This window comes from Martes martes, assembly GCF_963455335.1.
Source record: "Martes martes genome assembly, chromosome: 16".
In the NCBI taxonomy this organism is placed as follows: Eukaryota; Metazoa; Chordata; class Mammalia; order Carnivora; family Mustelidae; genus Martes; species Martes martes.
In genome coordinates this window covers 41,950,856-41,977,267 of record NC_137904.1, presented here as the reverse complement: position 1 = coordinate 41,977,267, position 26,412 = coordinate 41,950,856, and the positions used below count along the sequence as shown (strand labels likewise).

The 26,412-nt window shown below is 38.3% G+C and overlaps 1 protein-coding gene across 2 annotated transcripts in view; it reads left to right on the top strand.

Moving 5' to 3' along the window:
* NPEPPS (aminopeptidase puromycin sensitive) overlaps positions 1-26,412 on the top strand; it is an 83,087-nt gene that overhangs the window by 13,366 nt on the left and 43,309 nt on the right. The window lies entirely within an intron of this gene.

The following is a 26,412-nucleotide window of genomic DNA, read 5'->3' as shown; positions in this document are numbered from 1 at the left end:
AGAATTTCATAAGGAAATTTTAAATGAAAGGAATCAAAGTATAACTTTAGTAATACAAATAACAATATAGTGTAGGGGGCCTCAAACCAAAGTTATGGTTGGGATTAAGGAAATAACAAACATGAGAGAATTGGACTGGATGTAGGAAAGCAAGAATGTTGGGACAGAGGCCAGACCAAAGTATTAAAGAATACTTAAATGTATTCAAATTTTAAAGAACTTTTCAGGCCAACAACATTTTTTTGGGCTTTCATGACATCTGTTGAATTTGCAACCTACCAGGGCACTGTGTGTTATGCATATTCTTTATCACTTGGACATGAAGATAAGACTTGAGCATAGCTGTCTCGTTAAAAAGAGCAAAAAGCCTTTTGAGAGTCTTCTAGATTCTTAATTGAAACTGGTGTATAATATGCTATATTACTATTAACTATATTTAGCAGATTATTTTAGTTTGCTGTACATGTTCCAGTGGTATATCCTTTTAAAAATTCAGAATACCTCTTTTCAGGAAGCTTTTAAAGTTTTTTGGGCACTACAGAAGCCTTATTTCTGAGCTCTTGTTTTTATTTTGCCTCTACTTTATTTACAAGTCCTGAGCATATTGAGTTTTGGGGATTTCGAACATAAAGTCTATTATGTGCTATTGTTCTTCGTATTAATGCGTAAGCTAACCACTACTCTGGACTATATTGAGGAACCAGATATTTTCCCAGGTCTTTGGTAACTTTCAGGGCATCCTGTTTTCTGAATTAAATGGTGATTTTAGGGGCACCTGGGTGGCTCAGTCTGTTAAGTGTCTGCCTTCGGCTCAGGTTATAATCCCAGGATATTGGGATCGAGCCCCATGTCAGGTTCCTTGCTCAGCGGGAGCCTACTTCCCCCTCTGCCTGCTCCCCCTGCTTGTGTGCACACACTCTCTCTCCCTCTCTCTGTCAAATAAATAAAACTCTTTAAAAAAAATGCTGATTCTATTTTTCCTACTAATAAACTTTACTTTTCAGAGCAGTTTGGAGTGAAAAGTACAGAGATTTCCTCCCTATTCCTTGTCCCACCCACCCTTTTCTTCCCTCATTATCAACATCCTGAACCAAAGTGGTACAATTGTTACAGTCAGTGAAACTTACCTTGGCACCTCATTAACAAAGTCTGTAGTTTACATGAGCGTTCACTCTTGGTGTTATACATGCTGTGGGTTTTGTTTTGTTTTGTTTGTTTTTTAAAAGATTTTATTTATTTATTTGACAGAGAGATTCAGTGAGAGAGGGAACACAAGCAGGGAGAGTGGGAGAGAGAGAAGCAGGCTCCCCGCTGAGCAGTGAGCCTGATGCGGGGCTGGATGCCAGGATCCTGCGATCAGGACCTGAGTTGAAGGCAGACGCTTAATGACTGAGCCACCCAGACACCCCTACATAAAAAGTTTAGAATCAGTTTTTCAGTATCCACGAAATAACTTTCTGGGATTTTTACTGGGATTGGGATTGAATCTATAGATCAAGTTGGGAGGAACTGATGTCTTGACAATATGGAATCTTACCCATGAACATGGATTATCTCTCCATTTATTTAGTTCTTTAATATCTATTATGAGAATTTAGTAGTTTTTCTCCTGGATCTTACATATATTTTGTTAGATTTATACCTAAGTATTTTGTTTTTGAATATGATAATGTAAATGATAGAGCGTTTTCAATTTCAAATACCACTTATTCATTGCTGGTATATAGAAAAGTGATTGACTTATATATATTAATCTTCTATCCTGCAACCTTATTTAATTGTCATTAGTTCCAGGAGTTTTTTTGCTGATTCCTTTGAATTTTCTACATGACCACGTCATCTGTGAACAAGGACAGTTTTATTTCTACTATCCCAATATGTATACCTTTTATTTCCTTTTCTTGTCTTACTACGTTAGCTAGGACTTTTCAGTACAGTGTTGAAAAGCAGTGGTGAGACATCTTTGCTTTGTTCCTCATCTTAGCTGGAAAGCTTGGACTTTCTCACCATGAAATACGATGATAGCTGTAGGGTTTTTATAGATGTTCTGTCTCAAGTTGAAGAAATTCATCTTTATTCCTACTTTGCTGAGAGATTTTATCATGAATGGGTATTGGATTTTGTTAGATGCTTTTTCTGCATCTTCTGATAGTTGTGATTTCTTCTTTAGACTGTTGACGTGATGAAGTACGTTGATTGATTTTTGTGTGTTTAAACAGCCTTGCGTAATAGGATAAATCCCACTTGGTCACGGCATATAATTCTTTTTATATATTGTTGGATTCGATTTGCTAATATTTTGTTGAGGATTTTTGTATTTATGTTCATAAGAGACACTGGTCTATAGTTTTCTTATGTGTCTTTTGTTTTGATAGTAGGGTAATGCAGGCTTCATAAAATGAGTTAGGAAGTATTCTTTCTGCTTCAATGCTCTGGAACAGATTGTAGAGAATACATACCATTTCTTACTTAAATGTTTGGTAGAATTCACAAGTGAACCTGTCCGAGCCTATGCTTTCTGTTTTGGAAGATCATTATTGATTCAGTTTCTTCTTCTTCCTTTTTTTTTAAATTTTTAAGACTTATTTATTTATTTTAGAGAGCATGTGCTTATGAGTGGGTGGGGGAGGGGTGGAGAGAGAATCTAAAGCAGACTCCCCACTGAATGTGGAGCCCAATATAGGGCTTGAACTCACCACCCGGAGATCATGACCTGAGCTGAAACCAGGAGTCAGACACTCAACCAACTGAAGCACCCAGGCGCCCTGATTCAACTTCCTTAAAAGATACATAGCTATTTAGGTTATCTGTTTTCTTCTTGTATGTGTTTTAGTAGATTGTCTGTTTCAAGGAATTGGTCCATTTGATTGAGGTTTTTAGATTTGGGGCAGAGATTTGTTTATAATATTCCTGTATTATTTTAAAATTTAATTTAACTTACTCATTTTTTTGAGTGGGGGGAGAGGCAGAATGAGAGGGAAAGAGAGACTCTTAAGCAGGCTCCATGCCCAGCACAAAGCCCAATACAGGGCTATTATCATGACCCTGAGATCATGACCTGAACCAAAAATCAAGAATTGGTGGCTTAACTGACTGAGCCACGCAGGTGCCCCTCCTGTATCATTTTTTTAATGTCCATGGGATCTGTAGTGATGTTCTCTCTTTCAGTTCTTTTCTTTAAAAAAAAAAAAAAAAAAGATTTATTTACTTTAGAGAGAGAAAGGGGACGGGAGGGGCAGAGGGGGAGAGAGAGAGAGAGAGACTCCCAAACAGACATGCTGAGCATGGAGCCTGATGCGGGGCTGGATCCCATGACTTTGAGATCATGACCTGAGCCAAAACCAAGAGTCAAGAGGTTTAACTGACTGAGCCACCTAGGCTCCTGATTTTAGTAATTGTGTTTTCTCCCTTTTCTCTTAACCTGGCTTGAGGCTTATTGATTTTGTTGATTTTTTTTTTCCCCCAAAGAATCAGCTTTTGTTTTGTTGTTGTTGTTTTTTTTTAAGATTTTATTTATTGATTTATTTGACAGAGAAAGACAGCAAGAAAGGGAACACAGGCAGGGAGAGTGGGAGAGGTAAAAGCAGGCTTCCTACTGAGCAGGGAGCCTGACGAGGGGCTCAATTCCAGGACCCTGGGATCATGACCTGAGCCAAAAGCAGCCCCTTAACCAACTGAGCCAACCAAGCACCCCTGCTCTAATTTTAATTTTTTTTTTTTCCTGTGCCTTATTTTGGATTTCATTTGTTCTTTTTCTAGTTTCCTAAGATGGAAGCTTAGATAATTTATTTGATTTATTTTTAATTTTGAAGTAAGCTCTATGCCCTCTGGGGCAAGATCTCAAGCTCTACTGATTGAGCCAGCCAGGTACCCCTAGATGATTGATTTTGTGATATAGGGTTGCAGTACTGTAAATTTCCCTGTAAACACCACTCTCCCTGAATCTCACAAACTTTGATAAGTTGTATTTTCATTTTCGTTTAGTTAAAAATATTTAAAGATTTCTCTTGAGGGTTCTTCTTTGACCTGTGTGTTATTTAGAAGTATTATAGGGGCGCCTGGGTGGCTCAGTGGGTTAAAGCCTCTGCCTTCTGCTCGGGTTATGGTCTCAGGGTCCTGGGATCGAGCCCCACATTGGGCTCTCCGCTCAGCAGGGAGCCTGCTTCCCTTCCTCTCTGCCTGCCTCTCTCTCTACTTGTGATCTCTGTCAAATAAAGAAATAAAATCTTTTAAAAAAATAGAAGTATTATAATTATTTAATTTCTAATTATTTGAGGATTTTCCCAGCTATAGTTCTGTTACTGATTTCTAGTTTAATTCCTTTGTGGTCAGAGAGCAGACATTTTATGATTTCTTTTTTTTTTTTTTTTAATTAGTTCAAGTGTGTCTGTGACCAAGAATATGGTCTGTCTTGGTGAATGGTCCAAGTGAGCTTGAGTAAAATGTGTAACACAAGCTGTTGTTTGATGAAATCGTCAACAGATACCCAATTGGTTGGTGGTGCTATTGAGTTCAAATATATCCTTACAGATTTCTGCTGCTGAATCTGTTTATTTCTGATAGAGGCTGTTAAAGTCTCCAGCTCTAATAGTAGATTCATCTGTTCCTCCTTGCCATTCTATCAGTTTTTGCCTCATGCATTTTGATGCTTTATTGTTAGATGCATCCACTTTAAGAATTGTTACATCTTGTTGGAGTATTGCCCCCTTCTCATGATGTAACGTTCCTTTTAACTTCTCTTGCTTTAAAGTCTGCTCTGTCTGAAATTAATGCAGCTACTCCTACTTTCTTTTGATTAGTGTTAGTATATCTTTTTCTGTCCCTTTACTTTTAATCTGAAAAGGTTTTTTTAGTGGTTGCCCTAGAGTTTGCAATATATGTTTATAATTAATCCAGTCACTTTTGGATAATACCATAATGCTTCGCAAGTAGTACCAAGTACCTTATAATAACAAAATATGACCAGTTTCTTCCTGCCATCCCTTGTTTCATTGCTGTCTTCATTTCACTTATGCATAAACATACACAGAAGCCAACATAATCAAATACACTGTTACTATTAATACTTTGAACAGTTATCTTTTAGATCAATTAAAAATAACAAACATAAACATTTTTATTTTACCTTCTTTTATTCATTCTCTGATGCTCTCTCTTTATGTAGATCCAAGTTTCTAACCTGTGTCATTTTCCTTTTCTCTAAAGAACTTCTTTTAACATATCTTGCAAAAGCATATCTACTTACAACAAATTCCCTCAATTTTTGTTTGTCTGACAAAAGTCATTTCTCCCCACTTTATAAAAAAATATATTTTATTTATTTATTTATTTATCTATCTATCTGAGGGAGAGAACATGAGCAAGTGGGGGAGCAGAGTGGGAGGGAGGGGAAAAAATCTTAAACAGATTACACATTGAGCATGGAGCCCCATGTGGGGCTATGTCTTACGACCCTGAGATCATGACCTGAGCCGAGCGGAGAGTTGGACGCTTAACAACTGAGCCACCTACGTGTTCCTCTCCCCATTTTTTTTTTTTGAAGACTTAATTTTTTCAGAGCAGTTTAAGTTCACAGCAAGATTAAGAGGAACATTCTCTTTCACTTTTGAAGGATCAGTTTGAAGGATACAGAATTCTAGTTCGTTTTTCTTTCTCAGCCCTTTAAATATTTCATTCCATTGTCTTCTTGCTTGTGTGGTTTCTGAGAAGTTGAATTTAATTCTTATCTTGCTCTTTGATAAAGTGTTTTTTCCCTCTGGCTTCTTTCAAGACTTTTTCTTTATGTTTGATTTTTCCAAAGTTTGAATATGGTATGCTTACGTTTGGGGTTTTTGGCATTTATCCTACTTGGTTTTCTCTCAGCTTCCTGGATCTGTGGTTTGGTGTCTGAAGTTAATTTGGGGGCATTCTTAGCCATCATTGCTGCAAATATTGCTTCTGTTCCTTTCTTTTTCTTGTCCTTCTGGTCGTCCCATTGTGTATATGTTATACTTCTTGTAGTTTTCCCACAGTTCTTGGATATTTTGTTCTGGTCCCTCCCACCCCCCAATCTTTTTTTTTTTTTTCCCCTTCTTCTCAGTTTTGGAGGTTTCTTCTGTCATGTCTGCAAGCTCAGAGGTGGTTTCTATAGCCTTGAGTGGTTTAACATTCAGTGCATGAAAGGCATTCTATATTTCTGTTACTATGCTTTTAATTTCTGTCATTTTTTTAAATTCTTTTTTTAGAATCTCTCTCTACTTGCATTAACAATCCCTTCTTGATGTGTCTACTTTTCTCATTAAAGATCTTAGCATGTTAATCATAGTTTTAGAAATCTAGTTTGAGAGTTACAACATTCCCGCCATAACTGACTCTGGTTTTGATGCTTGTTTAGTGTCTCCAGATTGCATTTTCTGCCTTTTAGTATGCTTTCCGGTATTTTTTGAGAGGCAGACATGATGTACTGGATAAAAGGAACTACAGTAAAATAGGCCTTTAATAATGCTATGGTGAGGTGAAGGGGTACGGGGAGTATGTATAAATCTCTTACTAGGTCTCAATCTTTTGGTGTCTCTGGTCTGTGAACTTCACCAGTACTTTCAGGTTTTCTCCCCCACTGGTGGGACGGGATGGCTGGTGGCGCTGGAGTTTGTTCTTTCCCTTTCCCCAAGTAGGTTAGGCTCTGACAAAACCCAGCAGGTTAAGCTCTGGTAAAATAGTTTTTCTTGAAGCCAGGTTTTGTTGAGAGCAGAACACCCTATCATATTTCAGAATACTCCTTTTTCTCTCCTCCTGCCAGAAACATGAGGGGATTTTTCTCTGATATTCACTGTTAGGACCTGGTAACTCTCAGAGGTAAAACTCACAAGACTGTCGGGGGAGTCCTCCCATGACCGGGTTCTCCTGGAATTTTTATTTATTTTTTAAGAGATTTTATTTATTTGACAGAAAGAGAGTACATGCACATGCACAGAAGCAGGGGGAGTGGCAGGCAGAGGGAGGAGGAGGCTCCCCCCTGAGCAGGGAGCCTGATATGGGGACTCCATCCCAGGACCCTGAGATCATGACCTGAGCTGCAGGCAGATGCTTAACTGACTGAGCCACCCAGGGGCCCCATCTCCTGGAATTTTTAACTTTCAGACTTGTCCACACTGAGCCTCCTGCACTTCACCAGTTACTGCCAAGGACTTCCTACCCCAGCAGTGGTTGCTAGAGGTAGTTTTTGCTTGTGGGTTTTGGCTCAAGTAAGTTGTGATTCTTTGTATCTGCTAACAGTGGTTTATCTCGTGACCTCCCGTCTCTGACAGATCTAAGGAGAGTTGTTGATTTTTCAGTTTGTTTAGCTTTTTACTTGTTGGTAGGATGGAGTGGCAACTTCTGAGCTTATTATATGCAAGACCAGAAATTCTGGCAATTTTATTTTTATTTCCAATATAAAAGGTTGTGTTTTAAAAATATACAAGCAATCTGTGCCCTTTTTGTGGGCATATGCTTTCATTTCTTTGGGTAGATAATTGGGAATACAATGGCTGCTTCATATGGTAAATGGAGAATTTTTAAAGAAACTGCCAGTTTTCTAAAGTGGTTGTACCATTTTATTTTCTCTTTAACTGTGTTTGAGAGTTCCAATTGCTCCATATCCTTGTGATTTTTAAATGCTAACACTTTTTAATTTTAACTATTCAAGTGATTATCTAGTGGTATCTTGTTATGGTTTTTTTTTTTCCTTGTTATGGTTTTAATTTACATTTCCCTAATAGCTAATGATGTCAAACATCTTTTCATGCCCTTATTTACTTACCATCCTTATATCTTCTTTGTCAACTGTCTATTCAGAACCTTTGCCATTTGTCTGGGAGGTTTGTTTATCTTCTTAGTGCATTTTAAGAGTTCTATATATGTTCCAGATACAAGTGTTTCTTGGTCATATGTTTTGCAAATACCCTCTCCCAGTCTTGTGGCTTGCCTTTTCATTTTTGTTAGTGGGGTTTTTTTGATGAATATAAGTTTTTAATTTCAGTGAATTCCAATTTATGCATGTCTGTATGTATGTATGCAAACTCTACTCTGAATGTGGGTCACAATCCTGAGATCAGACGTTACATGTTCTATTGACTGAGCCAGCCAAGCACCTTGATGAATTCTGTTGATTGGATTTTTCTTTTATTGTCATATATTTTTTCAAAGATTTTATTTATTTATTTGTCAGAGAGAGAGGAGAGAGTACAAGCAGGGGGAGTGGCAGGCAGAGAGAGAAGCAGGCTCCCTGCTGAGCAAGGAGCTAGATGTGGGGCTCCATCCTAGGGCCTTGGGATCATGACCTGAGCCAAAGGTAGACACTTAACTGACTGAGCCACCCATGCGTTTCCTAGTCATATTTTTTTGTGACCCATTTAAGATGTTACAAAATTTAAGAACATTGAGAATATTTTCTGTGTTTTCTTCTAGAAGTCTTATAATTTAAATTTTTACAGTTAGGCCTTTGATCTGTTTTGAGTTAAATTTTGTATATGGTATGAGATATAAGGGTAGAGGTTCTGTGTGTTTCTTAATAATGTATTTACTGCTGTATAGCTGTTCACTTTTTCTAGCGCCATGTGTTAAAAAGATTACTCTTGGGGCACCTGGGTGGCTCAGTCATTAAGTGTCTACCTTCAGCTCAGGTCATGATTCCAGGGCTCCTTGTTCAGCGGGAAGCCTGCTTCTCCCTCTTCCACTCCCCCTGCTTGTGTTCCCTCTCTTGCTGTGTCTCTCTCTGTCAAATAAATAAATAAATAAGATCTTTTAAAGAAATAAAAAATAAAAAGATAACTCTTTCCCTATTGAACTTCTGCACTCTCTGTTCTGTTCTGTTTAAGTCTTGAAATTAGGTAATATAAGTCCTCTATCTTTGTTCTTTTTTTTTTTTTTAAATTTTTTATTTATTTATTTATTTTTATTTGTCAGAGAGAGAGAGAGGGAGAGAGAGTGAGTGAGCAGAGGCAGAGGCAGAGGGAGAAGCAGGCTCCCTGCCCAGCAAGGAGCCCGATGTGGGACTCGATCCCAGGACGCCGGGATCATGACCTGAGCCGAAGGCAGCTGCTTAATCAACTGAGCCACCCAGGCGTCCCTATCTTTGTTCTTTTTAAAAAATGATTTTGCCTATTCTGGGTCCCTTTAATTTTCATATGAATTTTAGGATCAGCTTGTCAAGTCCTACAATAAAACCTGTTGGTATTGTTATAGGTATTGCACTGACTCCATTGGGGAGAGCAAATTGAACCTTTTCATTCATGAAGAATACATATTTTTCTACTTACTCAGATCTTTCTTAATTTGTCTCAGATTGTAGGAGTTTCTACTTAACTTTAGCTCATTCTAGAGAAAAATTAATTCTCTGTTTCCTTAGGGGGAGAGGACAGACAGAATACAGCCAGATCAATTTTTCTTTTAATTGTGGTAAAATGCATATAATGTAAGATGGTAACATGTAATTTACCATCATAACCATTTATAATTGTATGGTTCATTGGTACATATTCACATTATTGAGCTACTATCACTACCACCCATCTGTAGAACTCTTCATCTTAGAAAACAGAATTCTGTATCCATTAAAATAACTAATTCTTCCCATCCCTCTGCCCCTGGCAACCATCATTCTACACCATTATACTTCTTTTTGTTTCTATGAATTTGACTATTCTAGATATCTCATTTAAGTGGAATCATACAGTATTTGTGGAATCATACAGTATTAAGTGGAATCATACAGTATTTGCCGTTTTATAATTGACTTGTTTCATTTAGCATAATGTTCAAGATCATCCATGTTGTAGCTTGTTTCAGAATTTCTCTTTTAAGGCTGGATAATATTCCATTGTATGTATATACCACATTTTGTTTATCCATTTGTAGGTCAGTGAAAACTTTTTTTTTTTTTTTAAGATATAGTTATTTATTTTAGAGAGAGAGCATGCACTATGAATAGGCAGGGGCAGAGGCCGAGGGAGAGAGAGAGAGAATCTCAAGCAGACCCTGCTGAGCATGGAGCCCAACACAGGGCTCAGTCCCATGACCCTGAGATCACAACTGAACCGAAACCAAGAGTTGGACACTTAACCGGCTGCACTACCCAGGCTTTCCCGGTTGTTTCCACCTTTTAAGTGTTGTGAGTAATGCTGCTGTCAACATGGGTGTCCTAATATCTCCTTGAGACTATTTCACTTCGTTTGAATATATACCCAAAATGGAATGGCTGGATCATATGGTTAATTTTATTTTTAATTTTTTGAAAAATCACCATACTTTTTATCTGTGGCAGCTGCACCTTTTTATATTCCCATCAGTTGTACAGAAGGGTACCAGTTTCTCCACATCTGTTATATCTTGTTATTTCTTTTATTGTTAGTAACCATCCTAATAGGGATGAAGTGGTGTCTTATCGTGGCTTGGATTTGTATTTCCTTAATGATTAGTGATTTTTCCATGAGCTTATTGGCCATTTATATATCTTAGGAAAAATGTCTAAGTCCTTTGTCCATTTTTTAAAAAGATTTATTTATTGGGGTGCCTGGGTGGCTCAGTGGGTTAAAGCCTCTGCCTTCGGCTCGGGTCATGATCCTGGGGTCCTGGGATCAAGCCCCACGTCGGGTTCTTTGCTCAGCAGGGAGCCTGCTTCCTCCTTTCTCTCTCTCTGCCTGCCTCTCTGCCTACTTGTGATCTCTATCTGTCAAATAAATAAATAAAGTTAAAAAAAAAAAAGATTTTATTTATTTATTTATTTTAGAGAGAGGAAGTATGTGCATATATGCAGTGGGAAGGAAGGAGAGAGAGAGAGGGAGAGAAACAGACTTCCTGCTGAGCATGGAGCTCAATAGGGGGCTTGATCCCAGGACCCTGAAATCATGACCTGGCTGAAATCGAGTCAGATGCTTAACTGACTAAGCTACCGAGGCACCCTATTACCCATATTTTAATTGGGTTTTTTGCTTTTTTATTGTTGAGTATAGGAGTTCTTAATATATTCTGGATATATTACCAGTACCACACTTTTTTTTTTATTATTTTACCTTTGTAATCAGGAAATGTGAAGCTTTGTTCTTTTCTCAAGATTATTTTGGCTCTGGGGGCACCTGGGTGGCTCAATTGATAAGTGTCTGCCTTTGGCTCAGGTCGTAATTCTGGGGACCTGGGATTGAGCTCCTCATCGGGTCCCTGCTTGGTGGGGTCCTCCTGCTGCTGCTGCTCCCCCTGCTTGTGCTCTCTCTCTGTCAAATAAATGAAAACAATCTTTAAAAAAAAAAAAAAGATTGTTTTGGCTCTAAAGGGACTTCTGAGATTCTATATGAACTTTTGGTGGACTTTTAAATTTCTGCAAAAAACATTGTTGGGCTTTTGAGTGGGATTGTACTGAATCTATAGATTGCTTTGGATATTATGAACTTTTTTAAAAGTTTTTAAAAATTTTAAAAGATTTTATTTGAGAGAGAGAGAGTGAGAAGCGAGCATGAGTGGGGTGAGGGGCAGAGGGAGAGACTGTCAAGCAGACTCCTTGCAGGGCATGGAGCCTGACTCAGGGCTCAGTCTCATAACCCATGAGATCATGACCTGAGCTGAAACCAAGATTTGGATGCAGACTGACGGATCCACCCAGGAGCCCTAAGTTTTAAAACATTTTTTAAGTAATCTCTGCACCCAACATGGGGCTCAAACCCAGAACTCTGAGATCAAGATTTGCATGTTCTACCGAATGAGCCAGGTGGGCTGCCCTGCCCCATGGATATTGTGAACCTCTTAATACTGACTTCTAATCCATAGACAAAGGATGTCTTTCTATTTGTCGTTTGTTTCTATCTTCTTTAACTTCTTTCAACAACATTTTTTAGTTTTCAGTGTACAAGTCTTTCACTTCCGTGGTTAAATTTGTTCCTGAGTATGTTATATTATTTTTGATGTTATTGCAAATGAAATGGTTTTGTTAATTTCCTTTCCTTGTTAATTGTTAGTGTATAGAAATGCAACTGATTTCTGTACGTTGATTTTGTATCCTACAACTTTGCTGAATTCATTTATTCTAACAGTTTGGCGGGAGGGGGAACCTTGAGATTTTCCTACATACAAGATTTTTGTATTTTGTCTGTGAACAGAGATAACTTACTTTTCCTTTGCAGTTTGAATGCTTTTTATTTCTCTTTCTTGCCTAATTACTCTGACTAGAACCTCTAGTACTATGTGATTAGAAGTGGCAAAAGCAGGCATCCTGTTTTATTCCTGATCTGAAAGAGAAAGCTTTCTTTCATTCTTTCATTGAGATCGTCTTGATCCGGTTGAATCTGTTTGTTTTTTCCAAGCTGTTCTTATTCCTGGTTTGTAGTTTGGTCAAGGGTGTTTACTAAGGTTTTCCCTTCCCTTCTGGGCCCTGAAATCCAGTATTTAGTTCACTCCCATCATAAAACTGCTGAAATCTAGGAGTCAGCAAATGTCTTGAAGGAAAATGTCTTGAAGGAAAAGTCAGAAAATGTCTTAAATGAAGAATGTTAGACTTTATCTGTCATTCCATTTCTCTAGGATGTTGGCCATTTGAATCCTGGCAGCTTTGGTAGCCTGAATTCCAATTTTTGTGTCATCAGCCCCGCAAGACAACTGTAAGCTTTATGATTCTTCTTTCTTCATTGCCCTCTGTGTTCTGCTTTGAAGTCAGAAAATGCAGCAAGGCAATAAGGAACCTATGAACATAGAGCTGATCTTTTTGTGATTCCCATTCAAACACTTAAAATTTTTTTTTATCTGGTTTTTATAATTGTTCTGATACCACCTAAGCTGTCATAGCCAGAAGCAGAAGTCTAGATGCATCATTTAAAAATGTGAAACATATGGGGCGCCTGGGTGGCACAGTGGGTTAAGCCTCTGCCTTCGGCTCAGGTCGTGATCTCAGGGACCTGGGATCGAGTCCCTCATCGGGCTCTCTGCTCAACAGGGAGCCTGCTTCCCTCTCTCTCTCTGCCTGCCTCTCTGCCTATTTGTGATATCTCTCTCAGTCAAATAAATAAGCAAAATCTTAAAAAAAACAAAACAAAAACGTGTGAAACATTATTGGGGCCTGGCTAGCTCAGTCCATTGAGTATGCAACTCTTGATCTTGGGGTTGTGAGTTAAAGTACCACGTTGGACGTAGAGCTTACTTTAAAAAAAAAAAAAAGGTGAAACATAATTCATTATGAGACCTGTAGTAGAAAATGTTATTTCATTCAACTATTTGTAGGTATGACAGTTACTGGCCTTAAACCAGATACACATTATCATTAGCAGGTGTTAAGATGATGGTTTAATGATCTGAAGGGTGTTATTAAAGCTTAAAATTTTTAAATGTGAAGAATTATAAAACAGTTACAGGTTATCTTCATTGCATGGTATTTAATATATTGTTTTGCTTATTTTATTTTTTTTTTAAAGATTTTATTTATTTATTTGACAGACAGATCACAAGTAGGCGGAGAGGCAGGCAGAGAGAGAAGGGAGGAAGCAGGCTCCCTGCTGAGCAGAGAGCCGGATGCGGGGCTCGATCCCAGGACGCTGGGATCATGACCCGAGCCGAAGGCAGCGGCTTTAACCCACTGAGCCACCCAGGCGCCCCTGTTTTGCTTATTTTTTTAATTACAAAAGAAACACATGTTTGTTGTCATAAAATCAAGCAGTATAGAATATAAGATAAGAAGTCCTCTTTTCCCCTGCCTTCATTGTACCACCTACCCCTCCAGTCCCAGAAGTAGCCACTGTTAATAATCTGATATGAATTCTCTCATACGTGCAATTTTTTGCCTTTAATCACAGAAGTGAGATTGTGATATAAAATGTTTTGCAACTTGCTCCTTTAACCTAATGTGGTATTCACTTTTTTAGACTGTATACTCCAATCTTTCTCATAAAGACCTAGTATATATCTGTCATTTTACAAAGCCATTTCTTTCTTTCCTTTCCTTTCCCTTTCTTTTTTCTTTCTCTTTCTTTCTTTCTTCCCCTCCTTCCCTCCCTCCCTTTCTTTCTTTTCTTTCTTTCTTTCTTTCTTGTAGGCTCTGTGGTCAGGGTTGGTCTTAAACTCATGACCCCAAGATCAGGAGTCACGTGCTGTCCTGACTGGGCCAGCCAGGCATGCCTAAAGCCCTCCCTCCTTCCCTTCTTCCTTTCCTTCAGACATTTAAGTTTATTTATTTTTTTAGTAATCTCTACCCCAAACCTGGGGCTCGAACTCATGACCCTGAGTGGGAGAGGGTTACATACTCTCCCATTGAGTTAGCCAGGCACTCACCTAAAGCCATTTTTTAAAAAGATTTTATTTATTTATTTGATTTGAGAGAGAGAGAGAAGGAGACAAATACAGAGAAGGCACAAGCAGGGGGAGCAGCAGAAGGAGAGGGAGAAGCAGGCTGTCTGCTGAGCAGGGAACCTGGTGCAGGGCTCGATCCCAGAACCCTGAAATCGTGATCTGAACTGAAGGCAGACACTTAAAGACTGAGCCACCCAGGCACCCCTTCTAAAGCCATTTCTTAACACACATCATCCTTCCCTTATTTGACTGTTGTGAACAGTAGTGCAAAGGACATCTTTTGTGCACCAATGAAAGTAGAGTTATAAATTGCATCAAAAGTGAGTACTGTTTTAAAATTTTAATGGAGATTAAATTTTCTGCTATACATAGTATTATCAAATATCCTTTCTAAAAGGTTGCATCATTTTACATGCCCATCAAGACTATTCATGGGATGCCTGGGTGGTTCAGTCTATTGAGCATTCAATCCTTGATTTTTGGGTCAGGCCATGATCAGGGTCGCCAGATTGAACCATGTGTTGGGCTCTGCCCTGGGCATGAAGCCTGCTTAAGAATCTCTCCCTTGGGGCGCTTGGGTGGCTCAGTGGGTTAAAGCCTCTGCCTTCGGCTCAGGTCATGATCTCGGGGTCCTGAGATCGAGCCCTGCATCGGGCTCTCTGCTCGGTGGGGAGCCTGCTTCCTCCTCTCTCTCTGCCTGCTTCTCTGCCTCCTTGTGATCTCTGTCTGTCAAATAAATAAATAAAATCTTAAAAAAAACAAAAAAGAACCTCTCCTTTTGCCCCTTCCCCCACATGTGCTGCATGCTCTCTTTCCCTCTCAAAAAAAGGGGGGGGGGGAGAAAGTATGAGACTATTTATATCTGTATATTCCTATTTATACTGGGTGTTTTTATCAGTCTGTACTACCATTACACTGAACGTTATTATCGATCTTTCTATTCTAATCTAAGAAATGAAAAATACTGGTTTTATTTGAGCATTTTATTGTATATCTACAATATATAAAATGTATGTTCAAAGCAACATAAATTGGACAAAAATACTGCAAATACACAATTGTTAACAAAAAAAGCAAAAGGCCAATAAGTTTATGAAAAGATATTCAGCCCTATTAATAAAAGGTTCATGGAAAGCAGAACACAGTCTGATATTCTTTTTTTTTTTTTTTGAGATTTTTATTATTTATTTATTTGACAGACAGAGATCACAAATAGGCAGAGAGGCAGGCAGAGAGAGAGAGAGAGGAGGAAGCAGGCTCCCTGCTGAGCAGAGAGCCCGATGCAGGACTCAATCCCAGGATCCCGGGATCATGACCGGAGCCGAAGGCAGAGGTCTTAACCCACTGAGCCACCCAGGCGCCCCACAGTCTGATATTCTTGATTGGACATGTAAAATGATGCAAATTTTTAGGAAGGATATTTGATAATCATATCTATAACAGATAATATCATGTGTTAAAAATTTAACAGTACTCTTATTTTTGATGCAGTTTTAAAGATTAAAATCTTAAATTTCTAATTCCTGATCTTACTGGGATTTCTGAGTTTATCTATGAAACTGCTTTTTATGCAAAATGCATGCATTTTAAAATAAGTAATTTGTAAATACAGTTAGTTCAAACTGACATCAGATTGAATATATCCTTGCATTAGAAGGAACAAATGGTACTTGTTAGTCAACCCTTTTATTCCTTTTTAGTACAAGTCAGAGATTAAAAAAAAAAACATGAAGTTTGTAATTGTACATACTTGTATTCTTTCACTTTCACTTTAGTTGGATTTGAATGATAATGAAAGATTCTGATAAATAGTTAAGTTTCCATAAGGTTATGCACAAATACACAGTATATGAGTGTAATGAACCTATACATCACCCCCACAATGTTTCCTCATGCCCCGTTGGGATCCATTCTTCTCGTTCTCCCCCATTTCCAGGCAACTGCTGTTCTGCTTCCACACTTTTTGACATACAATATCTTTATCATTCGGTTAAGAATATTTTCTGATTTCTGATCCAGGGAATATTTAGATGTACCTGGAGCTTTTCTAGTTTAAAGATTTTATTGATTTTATTTAGAGAGAGAGAGAGAATGTGAGCAGGGGGAGGGGCAGAGGGAGAAAGGGAGAGAGAATCTCAAGCAGATGCCACACTGAGTGTGAAGTCTGATGTGGGGCCTAATCTTATGACCCTGAGATCATGACCTGAGCTGAAATCAAGAGTTGGACCCTTAACCAGACTGAGCCACCCAGGCATCCCAGCTGTTGTATTATCTTAAAATAAGAGAACAATTAAGTTTGCTGCGTTAGTTGACTCTTCCTTTTATGAATACTTTCTTTGTAGCTTGTGATACTGTTTGATAGCATTTTACCCAGAATAGAACTTCTTTCAAAATTGGAGTCAGTCCTCACAAATCCTGTTGTTGCTTTATCAGTGAAGTCTATGTAATATTCTAAATCTTTGTTGTTATTTCAACAGTCTTCAAGGTGTCTTCACCAGGAATAGATTCTATCTCAAGAAACCACTTTCTTTGCTTATCCATAAAAAGTAACTCTTCAGTTGTTCACATTTCATCATGAGATTATAGTAGTGCAGTCATATCTTCAGGACCCTCTTCTAGTTCTTTTGCTATTTACATCACATCTGCATTCAGAACATATACAACATTTATAAAGTTTGTACTCTTATATGGGCACAGTTCATGGTACCCCAAAACAATTACCATGGTAACATCAGAGATCACTGTAACAAATAAAATGATAAGTTCAGAAATACTTTGGGAATTATCAAAATGTGTTGCAGAAACATGAAATGAGCAAATGCCTTTGGGGAAAAATGGCACCGGTAGACTTGTTTGACACAGGGTTGCCACAAACCTTCAATTTGTAAAGAAAACACATTATCTGTGAAGCATAATAAAATGAGATATATCTGTATATGATTTCAGTCATTTGGGATTTAAGACTTGCTTTTGCTTTATGGCCTAAGATATGGTCATTTTTTAAATGCTTGTGTGTGCTTGAAAAGAGTGTGATTTTATAATTGTTGGATGTAATGTTTACATATGTAACACATATGTCTTACTATATCAAGTTTGTTAATTCTGTTTAAATCTTTATTTTTACTGATTCTTTTCCTGCTTGTTTTATGAGTTATTGGTTAGCGTTTGCATGTCACGTTTTTTCAAATTCTTTACCTTTAACCTCTCTGAATTATTATGTTGTAGGTATAGCTCATGTAAACAGCTCATTGTACTCTTTACTTTTAGTTCTAATCTGGAAATCTTTGTCTTCTAAATAAAGCATCTGATCCATTTACATTTAATATAATTGCAGTTACCTGTCTTTAAATCTACTGTATTTTATATGCTTTCTCAGTCTTTTAATTATAAAGGTTTTTTGTTTTATGTTTATGGTTTTTTGTTTTTTTTTTTAAAGAGGGAGGGGAAGGGTGGGGCAGAGGGAGAGAGAGAGAGGATCTTTTTTTTTTTTCTTAAAGATTTTATTTATCCACCTGACAGAGAGAGAGATCACAAGTGGGCAGAGAGGTAGGCAGAGAGAAAGGGGGAAGCAGGCTCCCCGCTGAGCAGAGAGCCCGATGTGGGCCTCGATCCCAGGACCTGAGATCATGACCTGAGCCGAAGGCAGAGGCCCACCCCACTGAGCCACCCAGATGCCCAGAGAGAGAGAATCTTAAGCAGGCTCAACACCCAGCACAGAGCCCGATGTGGGGCTTAGTCTCACAACCCTAAGATCATGAGTCTGATGCTTATCTGACAGAGCCACCCAGGCACCCCTTAATTAGGAGTGCTTTAAACTATTTTTGTTGTTGTTGTTGTTTTGGGTATATGTCAGTATCCTAAGAATTACAACAGCCATCTCTGACTTCAGAAAATCCAGTGTCAATTGATCATTTTACACCTCTCCTGGATACTACAAAAATCTTAGGAGCATGTAATCTCCATGTATCTCCATTGGATTTACATGCTGTCATTGTGTTATAGTTTAATTTTCTTCTATATATTTTGTTATTTTCATATTTTATTTTATTTATTTTTATTTTTTCAAGATTTCATTTATTTGAGCGGGGCATGAATGGGGTGAGGAGCAGAGGGAAAGGGAAAAGGAGAAGTAGACTTCCCACTGAGCGAAGAGCCCAATGTGGGTCTCGATCCCAGGACCCCAGGATCATGATCTGAGCTGAAGGCAGATGCTTAACGGACTGAGCCACCCAGGGACCCCTATTTTTATTATTATTTTTTAAGTCACAAGATGTTATTGTTGTGTTATATAGTATAATGTTTATTTAGCTTTACCCAAATATTTGCTGTTTTTGTTGTTCTTCATTCCAGCAGTCCTTCTAGAATCATTCTCTTTTATGTTTGAAGAATACATTTTGTACTGTTTAGTATGAATCTTTTGACAGCAGAGTCTCTGTTTTTGTTTCAAGGACTCAATACCAGAACCCTGGGATTATGTCTGAACTGAAGGCAGACACTTAACCAACTGAGCAACCCAGGCGTCCCTAGATAAAGGTCTTTTAAGACATAAAAAGCATGGGCACCTGGGTGGCTCAATCGGTTAAGCATCTGCCTTCAGCTCAGGTCATGATCCTGGGGTCCTGGGATCGAGCCCCACACTAGAGACCTAACCAAGAGTGTCAATAAACCTTGCCAATAAACCACACTCGGAAAACCCAGAGCTGGAATACATATTCATTTGATTTATTTGATAAATAGGCTTGCTATAACAATTTGACCAAGATCTCAAAAGAAGTATCTTTTAAAAAGATTTTTTAACATTTAAAAAGTTTTCATAGTTAATATATACATAATGTCAAATTCAAAGGGTGGGGCGCCTGGGTGGCTCAGTTGTTAAGCGTCTGCCTTCAATTCAGGTCCTGATCCCAGGGTCCTGGGATCAAGCCCCACATCGGGCTCCTTGCTCCGTGGGAGGCCTACATCTCCCTCTCCGACTCCCCCTGCTTGTGTTCCCTCTCTCGCTGTGTCTCTCTCTGTCAAATCAATACATAAACTCTTAAAAAAAAAATTCAAAGGGTATCAGTGACATTGAGGCTCCTTTCTTCCCTCAATAAAGGAGGTAAAGTTACCAGTTTCATATGTATCCTTCCTCAGATGTTCTATGCATTCACAGACTTGTATATTTTTATATATGTACATATATAGTGTTTGTGTGTGTGCTTACAAATGATAGCATAGTGTATACATAGGACATAACTTTTTTTTTTTTACTTACAATCAAAATTATATCTTAATTTTTAAAAATGACATTTAAGACTCAATTTATGGGTCTATCTTGTTATGAAATTTGTAGGTCTGTATTATCATGAGTAAACTTTTATTATCAAAGTTTATCTGTTTGCAGTAGTTTTGGGTATAAGATTTTTCTTGTCACAAATTTATACATACTTTGGTTATATTCAAATTTTGCTTTTGTTGGGTATACTACTAACATACGTACACATGCATATACCGTAATGTGTGTATTTATAACCATAAAGTTAAAAATACCAATTATATTTAAAATAATTTTTAAAAAGATTTTATTCATTTATTTGACAGAGAGAGAGAGATCACAAGCAGGCAGAGAGGCAGGTGGGGGGGGCAGGCTCCCCGCTGAGCAGAAAGCCTAATGTGGGGCTCGATTTCAGGACCCTGAGATCATACCTTAGCCGAAGGCAGATGCTTAACCCACTGAGTCACCCAGGTACCCCATGAGAACGTTGTATAATCTTCAAATGACTAAGAAGTAGGTAATGATTTTAATTTTATAGCTGTAAAAACAGAGACTCAGACTGCTAAAATAATCATATATTCTCTCATTTAAAAAATATATTTTTAAAAGATTTTATTTATTTACTTGTCAGAGGGTGAAGGAGGGAGCACACAAGCAGGGGGAGTGGGAGTCAGAGGGAGAAGCAGGCTCCTCATTGAGCAAGGAGGGGATTGTGAGACTGGATCCTGAGACCCTGGGATCATGACCTGAGCCCAAGGCAGATGCTTAACCAATGGAGCTACCCAGGTATTCCCTAAAAAATATATATGCATATATATATTTTGAAGATTATATTTATTTATTTGAGAGAGAGAGAGAGAGAGTGGGCATGTGCTTGCGCATGTGTTAGGCTTGAGGGCAGAGGGAGAAACAGACTTCCCGCTGAACAGGGAGCCTGATGCAGGGCTCGATCTCAGAACCCTGGGATCATGAACTGAGTTGAAGGCAGACACCTAACCAACTGAGCTACCCAGGCGCCCCTCTTTGAACAGTCTAATAGTTCCACAGCGAACAGTATCTTCTAAAGTATTTGAGATAGATCCCTTTTTGAATCTGTGTACTGTATTGTAGCTGGGAATTTTATCCCTAGCCATAAGTCCCCATTTTTATAACATTAGTAAAGTTGGTGTTTCATTAGTATATCTAATATGGCCAGTATTGTTGATCTTCATGACACTATCACTTAATGTAGTGCTTTTTGAAGTGATTCATTCATTCTGCTAATATTTGACTGAACATGATATGTCAGAAACCATTCTAGCATTGGAGGTAGAGGACAAAATCAAATATCAACATTCCAGATACATATATTTGATTTGGGAAGACAGTAACAAATATGTAAAGTTGTGATAAGTGCTCAAAACCACAGTAAAAGGATGTGGAGTGAGGCTTGTTCTTCAAGGTGATGAAACAGATCTCTGAAGAAGTGACTGACATAAAATATGTAGGCATTTGAGGAAAGAACCTTCTTCGCAGCTGTAGAAACCCTGAAGTTGGAGAATGCCTGCATTTGGCCAAAAACCAACAAAAAATGCCCAACATCGTTTGTCATCAGGGTAAAGTAAATTAAAATCACAATGATATATACTACCACATACCAACAAGAATGGATAAATCTAAAGGGATTAAAAACAAAATGTCATCAAGGGTATAGAATAACTACAACTCATATTTTGCTGCCAGTATCTTTGTTGTTCCTCAAACTCTGCAGGCCATTTGTGAGGTTGTTTGAGTATTCTGCCCATATTTTAATAAAATTGTCCTTTTATCATAGAGTTTTAGAAGTTTTTAGGTGTATTCTCTGTAAATATTTTCTCTTGAGCTTTGATTTGCCTATTCATTTTCTTCACAGTGTTTTTCAATAATCACAAGTTTTATTTTAATTTTTTAAGACTTTTTATTTATTTATTTGACAGAGAGAGACACACAGCAAAAGACAGAACACAGGCAGGGGGAGTGAGAGAGGGAGAAGCAGTCTTACCGCTGAGCAGGGAGCCCGGTGCAGAGCTCAATCCCTGGACCCCAGGCTCATGATTTGAGCCAAAGGCAGCCGCTTAACAACTGAGTCAGCCAGGTGCCCCTAATCACAAGTTGTAAATATTAATGAAATCTTTTGGTTCTCTCTAAAATATTTACCAACCTCAAGGAGACCTGGCTTTTCATTCTGAATATTTTGGGACTTCATTAAAGTCTTTGATCTAACAGATTACCCTGGCTGCTGTGTGAAGAATAGGTTATAAAGCAGCAAGAGCAGAAACAGACTAGTTAAGAGGCTACTATAGTGATCTAGAAAGAAACAGTGGTACATTCGACTGGGGTTGTAGTGATGGGGGCATTGAAAAATCTGGAGTTAAAGATACAGGCTACTGAATTTGCTGATTTGGAATGTGTTATAAGAGACAGTCATGGAGGGAAGCGGTTAGGATGATTCTGTATTTCTCATTTGAGAAATTCTGTATTTCTGTATTTCTGGTTTGTGCCATTTACAGAATATCCGAAGCTACAATTGACCAAGGTTATTTTATTTTATTTTATTATTATTTTTTAAAGACTTTATTTATTTGACAGACAGAGATCACAAGTAGGCAGAGAGGCAGGCAGAGAGAGAGGGGGAAGCAGACTCCCTGCTGAGCAGAGAGCCTGATGCGGGGCTCGATCCCGGGACCCTGGGACTATGACCCGAGCCAAAGGCAGAGGCCTTAACCCACTGAGCCACCCAGGCGCCCCTGACCAAGGTTATTTTAAAGTCTAATGTATGTTTGTCAAGTAGTATGTTGTTCAACATAAAGTAATTGGAAAAAAAAATTTTTTTAAATAAAATAATTGGAAGAGTGTCCCATAATACAAGAAACGTAAGAAATTCAAATATATGATTAGGGGGCATCTGAGTGGCTCAGTTGATTAAGTATCTGACTTTTGGTTTTGGCTCAGGTTGTGATCTCCTGGTCATGGGATCAAGCCCTAAGACAGGCTCTGTGCTTAGTCCAGAATTAGCTTGATCCTCTTTCTCCCCCTCTGTCCCTCTCCATGCTCAGGTGTGCACACATGCTGTCTTTCCATCTCAAATAAAAAAAGAAAAGAAAAGAAAAGAAATATATGATTAATACCCTCTTTTCTAAGAGAGAATCTTAGAGGAAATTTTACTCTTTTTTTATATACATGTAATAGAGTTGATGTGCATATTTGGAATCATGTACTAGAATGGAATCTAGCAATAGCAATACTTGATTGTTTAAATTTAAAAACTGCTATTCTCATGGGGCTCCTGGGTGGCTCAGTTGGTTACATGACTGCCTTCAGCTCAGGTCCTGATCCTGGAGTCCCAGGATCGAGTCCCGCATCAGGCTTCCTGCTCAGGGGGGAGTCTGCTTCTCCCTCTGACCTTTCCCCTCTCATGCGCTCTCTCTCTCTCTCTCATTCTCTCTGTCTCTCTCAAATAAAAAAAAAAATAATAATAAAATAAAAATATATTTAAATAAACTGCTATTCTTGAGGCACCTGGCTCACTCAGTTGGTGGAGCATTTGAGGTATTTTTTGTTTTTTGTTTTTTTTTTAAGATTTTATTTATTTATTTAGAGAGAGCACACGTGTGGGCATGAGCGGGAGGAGAGGGAGAGAGAGAATCCTGGGTAGTCTGTGCTGAATATGAAACTCGAGTCAGGGCTTGATCTCAGAACCCCGAGATCATGACCTGAGCCAAAATCAGGAGTCAGACGCTTAACAGACTGAGCCACCCAGGCACCCCACATATGACTCTTGATCTCAGGGTCATGAGTTCAAGCTCCACATTGGGCGTGGAACCTACTTAAAAAATAAAATAAAATAAAAATAGGGGCTCCTGGGTGGCTCAGTCGGTTAAGCATCTGCCTTCTGCTCAGGTCATGATCTGGGTTTGAGTCCTGCATTGGGCTTTCTCTCAGTGGGGAGTCTGCTTCTCTCTCTCTCACTCTCCCTCTGTGTGCTCTCTCTCACTCTTTCAAATAAATAAAATCTTTTTTAAAAATAAAAAAGTAAAAACTGCTATTCTTTTGGCTTTTTATCTTCATTACCAACTTGAGGACTTTTTGTGCATTTATAAAAACAAGTTAGTTTTAATAATCCTTTATGGAGATAGTCTTTGATCATAGACCATAATGCTATTTTATATCTTTGTCAGAAAAGTACATTCTTACGCATTAAGGTGATTCTTAGCTTCCCTGTAGGCTTAAGTATGATTCTATATGTGGGAATCAAGTTAAAGCAAATCTTGAGTTTTTGCCGGTAAAAGTCATTGTTTCAGTTGTGATTTCATCAGTGTATATATGCCAAGTTATGAGTTTCTTTTCAAATTTATAGGAGCTAGTTTATGATAGTAGAAAGAATTTTGGAATAGGAAGGGAACTGAATTCTAGTCCAGCTATGTGAATTTAGGCAAATCATTAACTTTGGATATCTCATTTTCTTCATCTGTAAAATGAGGAATAATTGATTAAAGTTCTTTTAAAATCTGAAATTATAGTTTCTTATTGGTTTTGTAAAGATTTAGGTTTATAAAGATACTTGAACCATAATTGTATTAGAAACATTGAAAATTCAATCTTAGGGTGGTTCATAAAAAGAAATGAATTGTGGGCATCTTGCCTGGCTCATAGAACGTTATTAAATCTGAATCACTGTTACCCATATCAAATTTAAGTCCATGACTAATAAAGCTACCTTTCTCTCTGTCTCTTTTTTTTTTTTTAAGATTTTATTTATTTATTTGACAGACAGAGATCACAAGTAGGCAGAGAGAGAGAGAGAGGAGGAAGCAGGCTCCCTGCCCAGCAGAGAGCCCGATGCGGGGCTCGATCCCAGGAGCCTGGGATCATGACCTGAGCCAAAGGCAGAGGCTTTAACCCACTGAGCCACCCAGGCGCCCCTACCTTTCTCTCTTAATAACAGTTTCATTGAGATACAGTTCACATACCATAAAATTCACTCATTTGAAGTATACAGTTCAGGGGTCACCTGGGTGGCTCAGTTGGTTAAATGTCTGCCTTTGGCTCAGGTCATGATCTCAGGGTCCTGGGATTGAGCCTCCTGTTGGGTTCCCTACTCAACAGGGAGTCTACTTCCCCTCTGCCCCTCCCCCCAGTCATGCTTATACTCTCTTTCTCAAATAAATAAAATCTTTTTTTTAAAAATGTACAAATCAGGGCATCTGGATGTCTCTGTTGGTTAACGTCTGACTCTTGGTTTTGGCTCAGGTCATGATGTCAGGGTTGTGAGACAGAGCCCCAAGTTGGGCTCTGTGCTTAGCCTGGAGTCTGCTTGAGATTTTCTCCCTCTCTCACTGCACGCGTGCATGTGTTCATGCGCTATTTGTCTCTCTCTCTCTCTCAAATCTTAAAAAAAAAAATAAATGAAGTGTACAATTCAGTGGTTTCTAATGTATTCACAGAATTGTGTAGCCATCACCAGGATCAGTTTTTATCATTTTCATTACCCCATAAAGAAAATACCTTTCACCTCAAACTTCCAGCCCTAGGCAACCACTAATATACTTTTTGTCTTATAGATTTGCCTATTCTGAACATTTCTGATAAATATGTGGCCTTTTTTGTCTGGTTTCTTTTACTTAATACAGTATTTTCAAGGTTTATCGATATTGTAGTATATATCAACACTTGGTATTCCTTTTCTTTGTCAAGCAGTATTCCATTGTATACCACATTTTATCTATTCATCGTTTGATGGACATTTGGGTTGTTTCCACTTTTTGGCTATTACGAATAATGCTCCTATGAATATTTGTGTATGTTTTTGACATACATTTTTATTTCTTGTGGATTTATATATCCCCACTAAGAGTGGGATTTCTGGGCCCTCTGATAAGTCCATTTAATAATCATTTGAGGAACTTCCTGGGCTGTTTTCCTAAGTGGCTGCACCGTTCAGCATTCCTACCAGCCTCTACATTCCTACCAGCCATGTATGAGGGTTCCAATGTCTTTACATCCTCCCTTACACTTAGTATTATCTGTCTTTTTGATTATAGTCATCTAAGTGGGTGTGAAGTGGTGTCTCCTTGTGGTTTGATTTGCATTTCCCTGATGGTTAAGGATGTTGAGCATCTATTCATTTGCGTATTAAGGCTAGCTCTTTCCCTGAAGTATATGCTGAGCATTCTGAAGTATCAAATAAGCAATGTCTTCTCACTCCTACTAGAGAGTAAATCAAAGCCTAATTTAACCCACACATCTGTTTTCACCTTTATTTCTGTAAAATGTAACAATGAATTTTATTGGAAATAAGGATGACCTGTATTTTATTTGAAATTGTTACCTGTCTTTGGTTGGGGGACAGAACTTTAATTGATACAGCTTTAACACTGAAATCTCGGCAATTTGCTCGGTCTTTCAAATGTTCATGAGTAAAACTGCAATTTAGAAAGCAAAAAGATGGGAATGAAGCATGTCTGGGAATCTGGTAGAAAATTTATAGTAGCCCTATTTCCCTTGTATCATAGAAGTTTTACAGGAAGAAAAGTTTTGTGAATTAATACAGCATGTGTAAATATGTTTCAGGAGCACATTTAATTTAGGATGTGGACTAAAATAGGTTAGTTTGAAATGACACTTTTGTTAATAGAAACTTAATTTATTCAATTAAGAATATTTAGTTTTAGGGGCACCTAGCTGGCTTAGTTGGTAGAGCATGAGACTCTTGATCTCAGGGTCTTGAGTTGAAGCCCCATGTTGGGCTTGGAGCTTACTTGAAAGAAGTGTGGGGGGTGCTTGGGTGTCTCAGTCAGTGAAGTGTCTGCCTTTGGCTCAGGTCGTGATCCCAGGGTCCTGGGATAGAGCCCTGCATT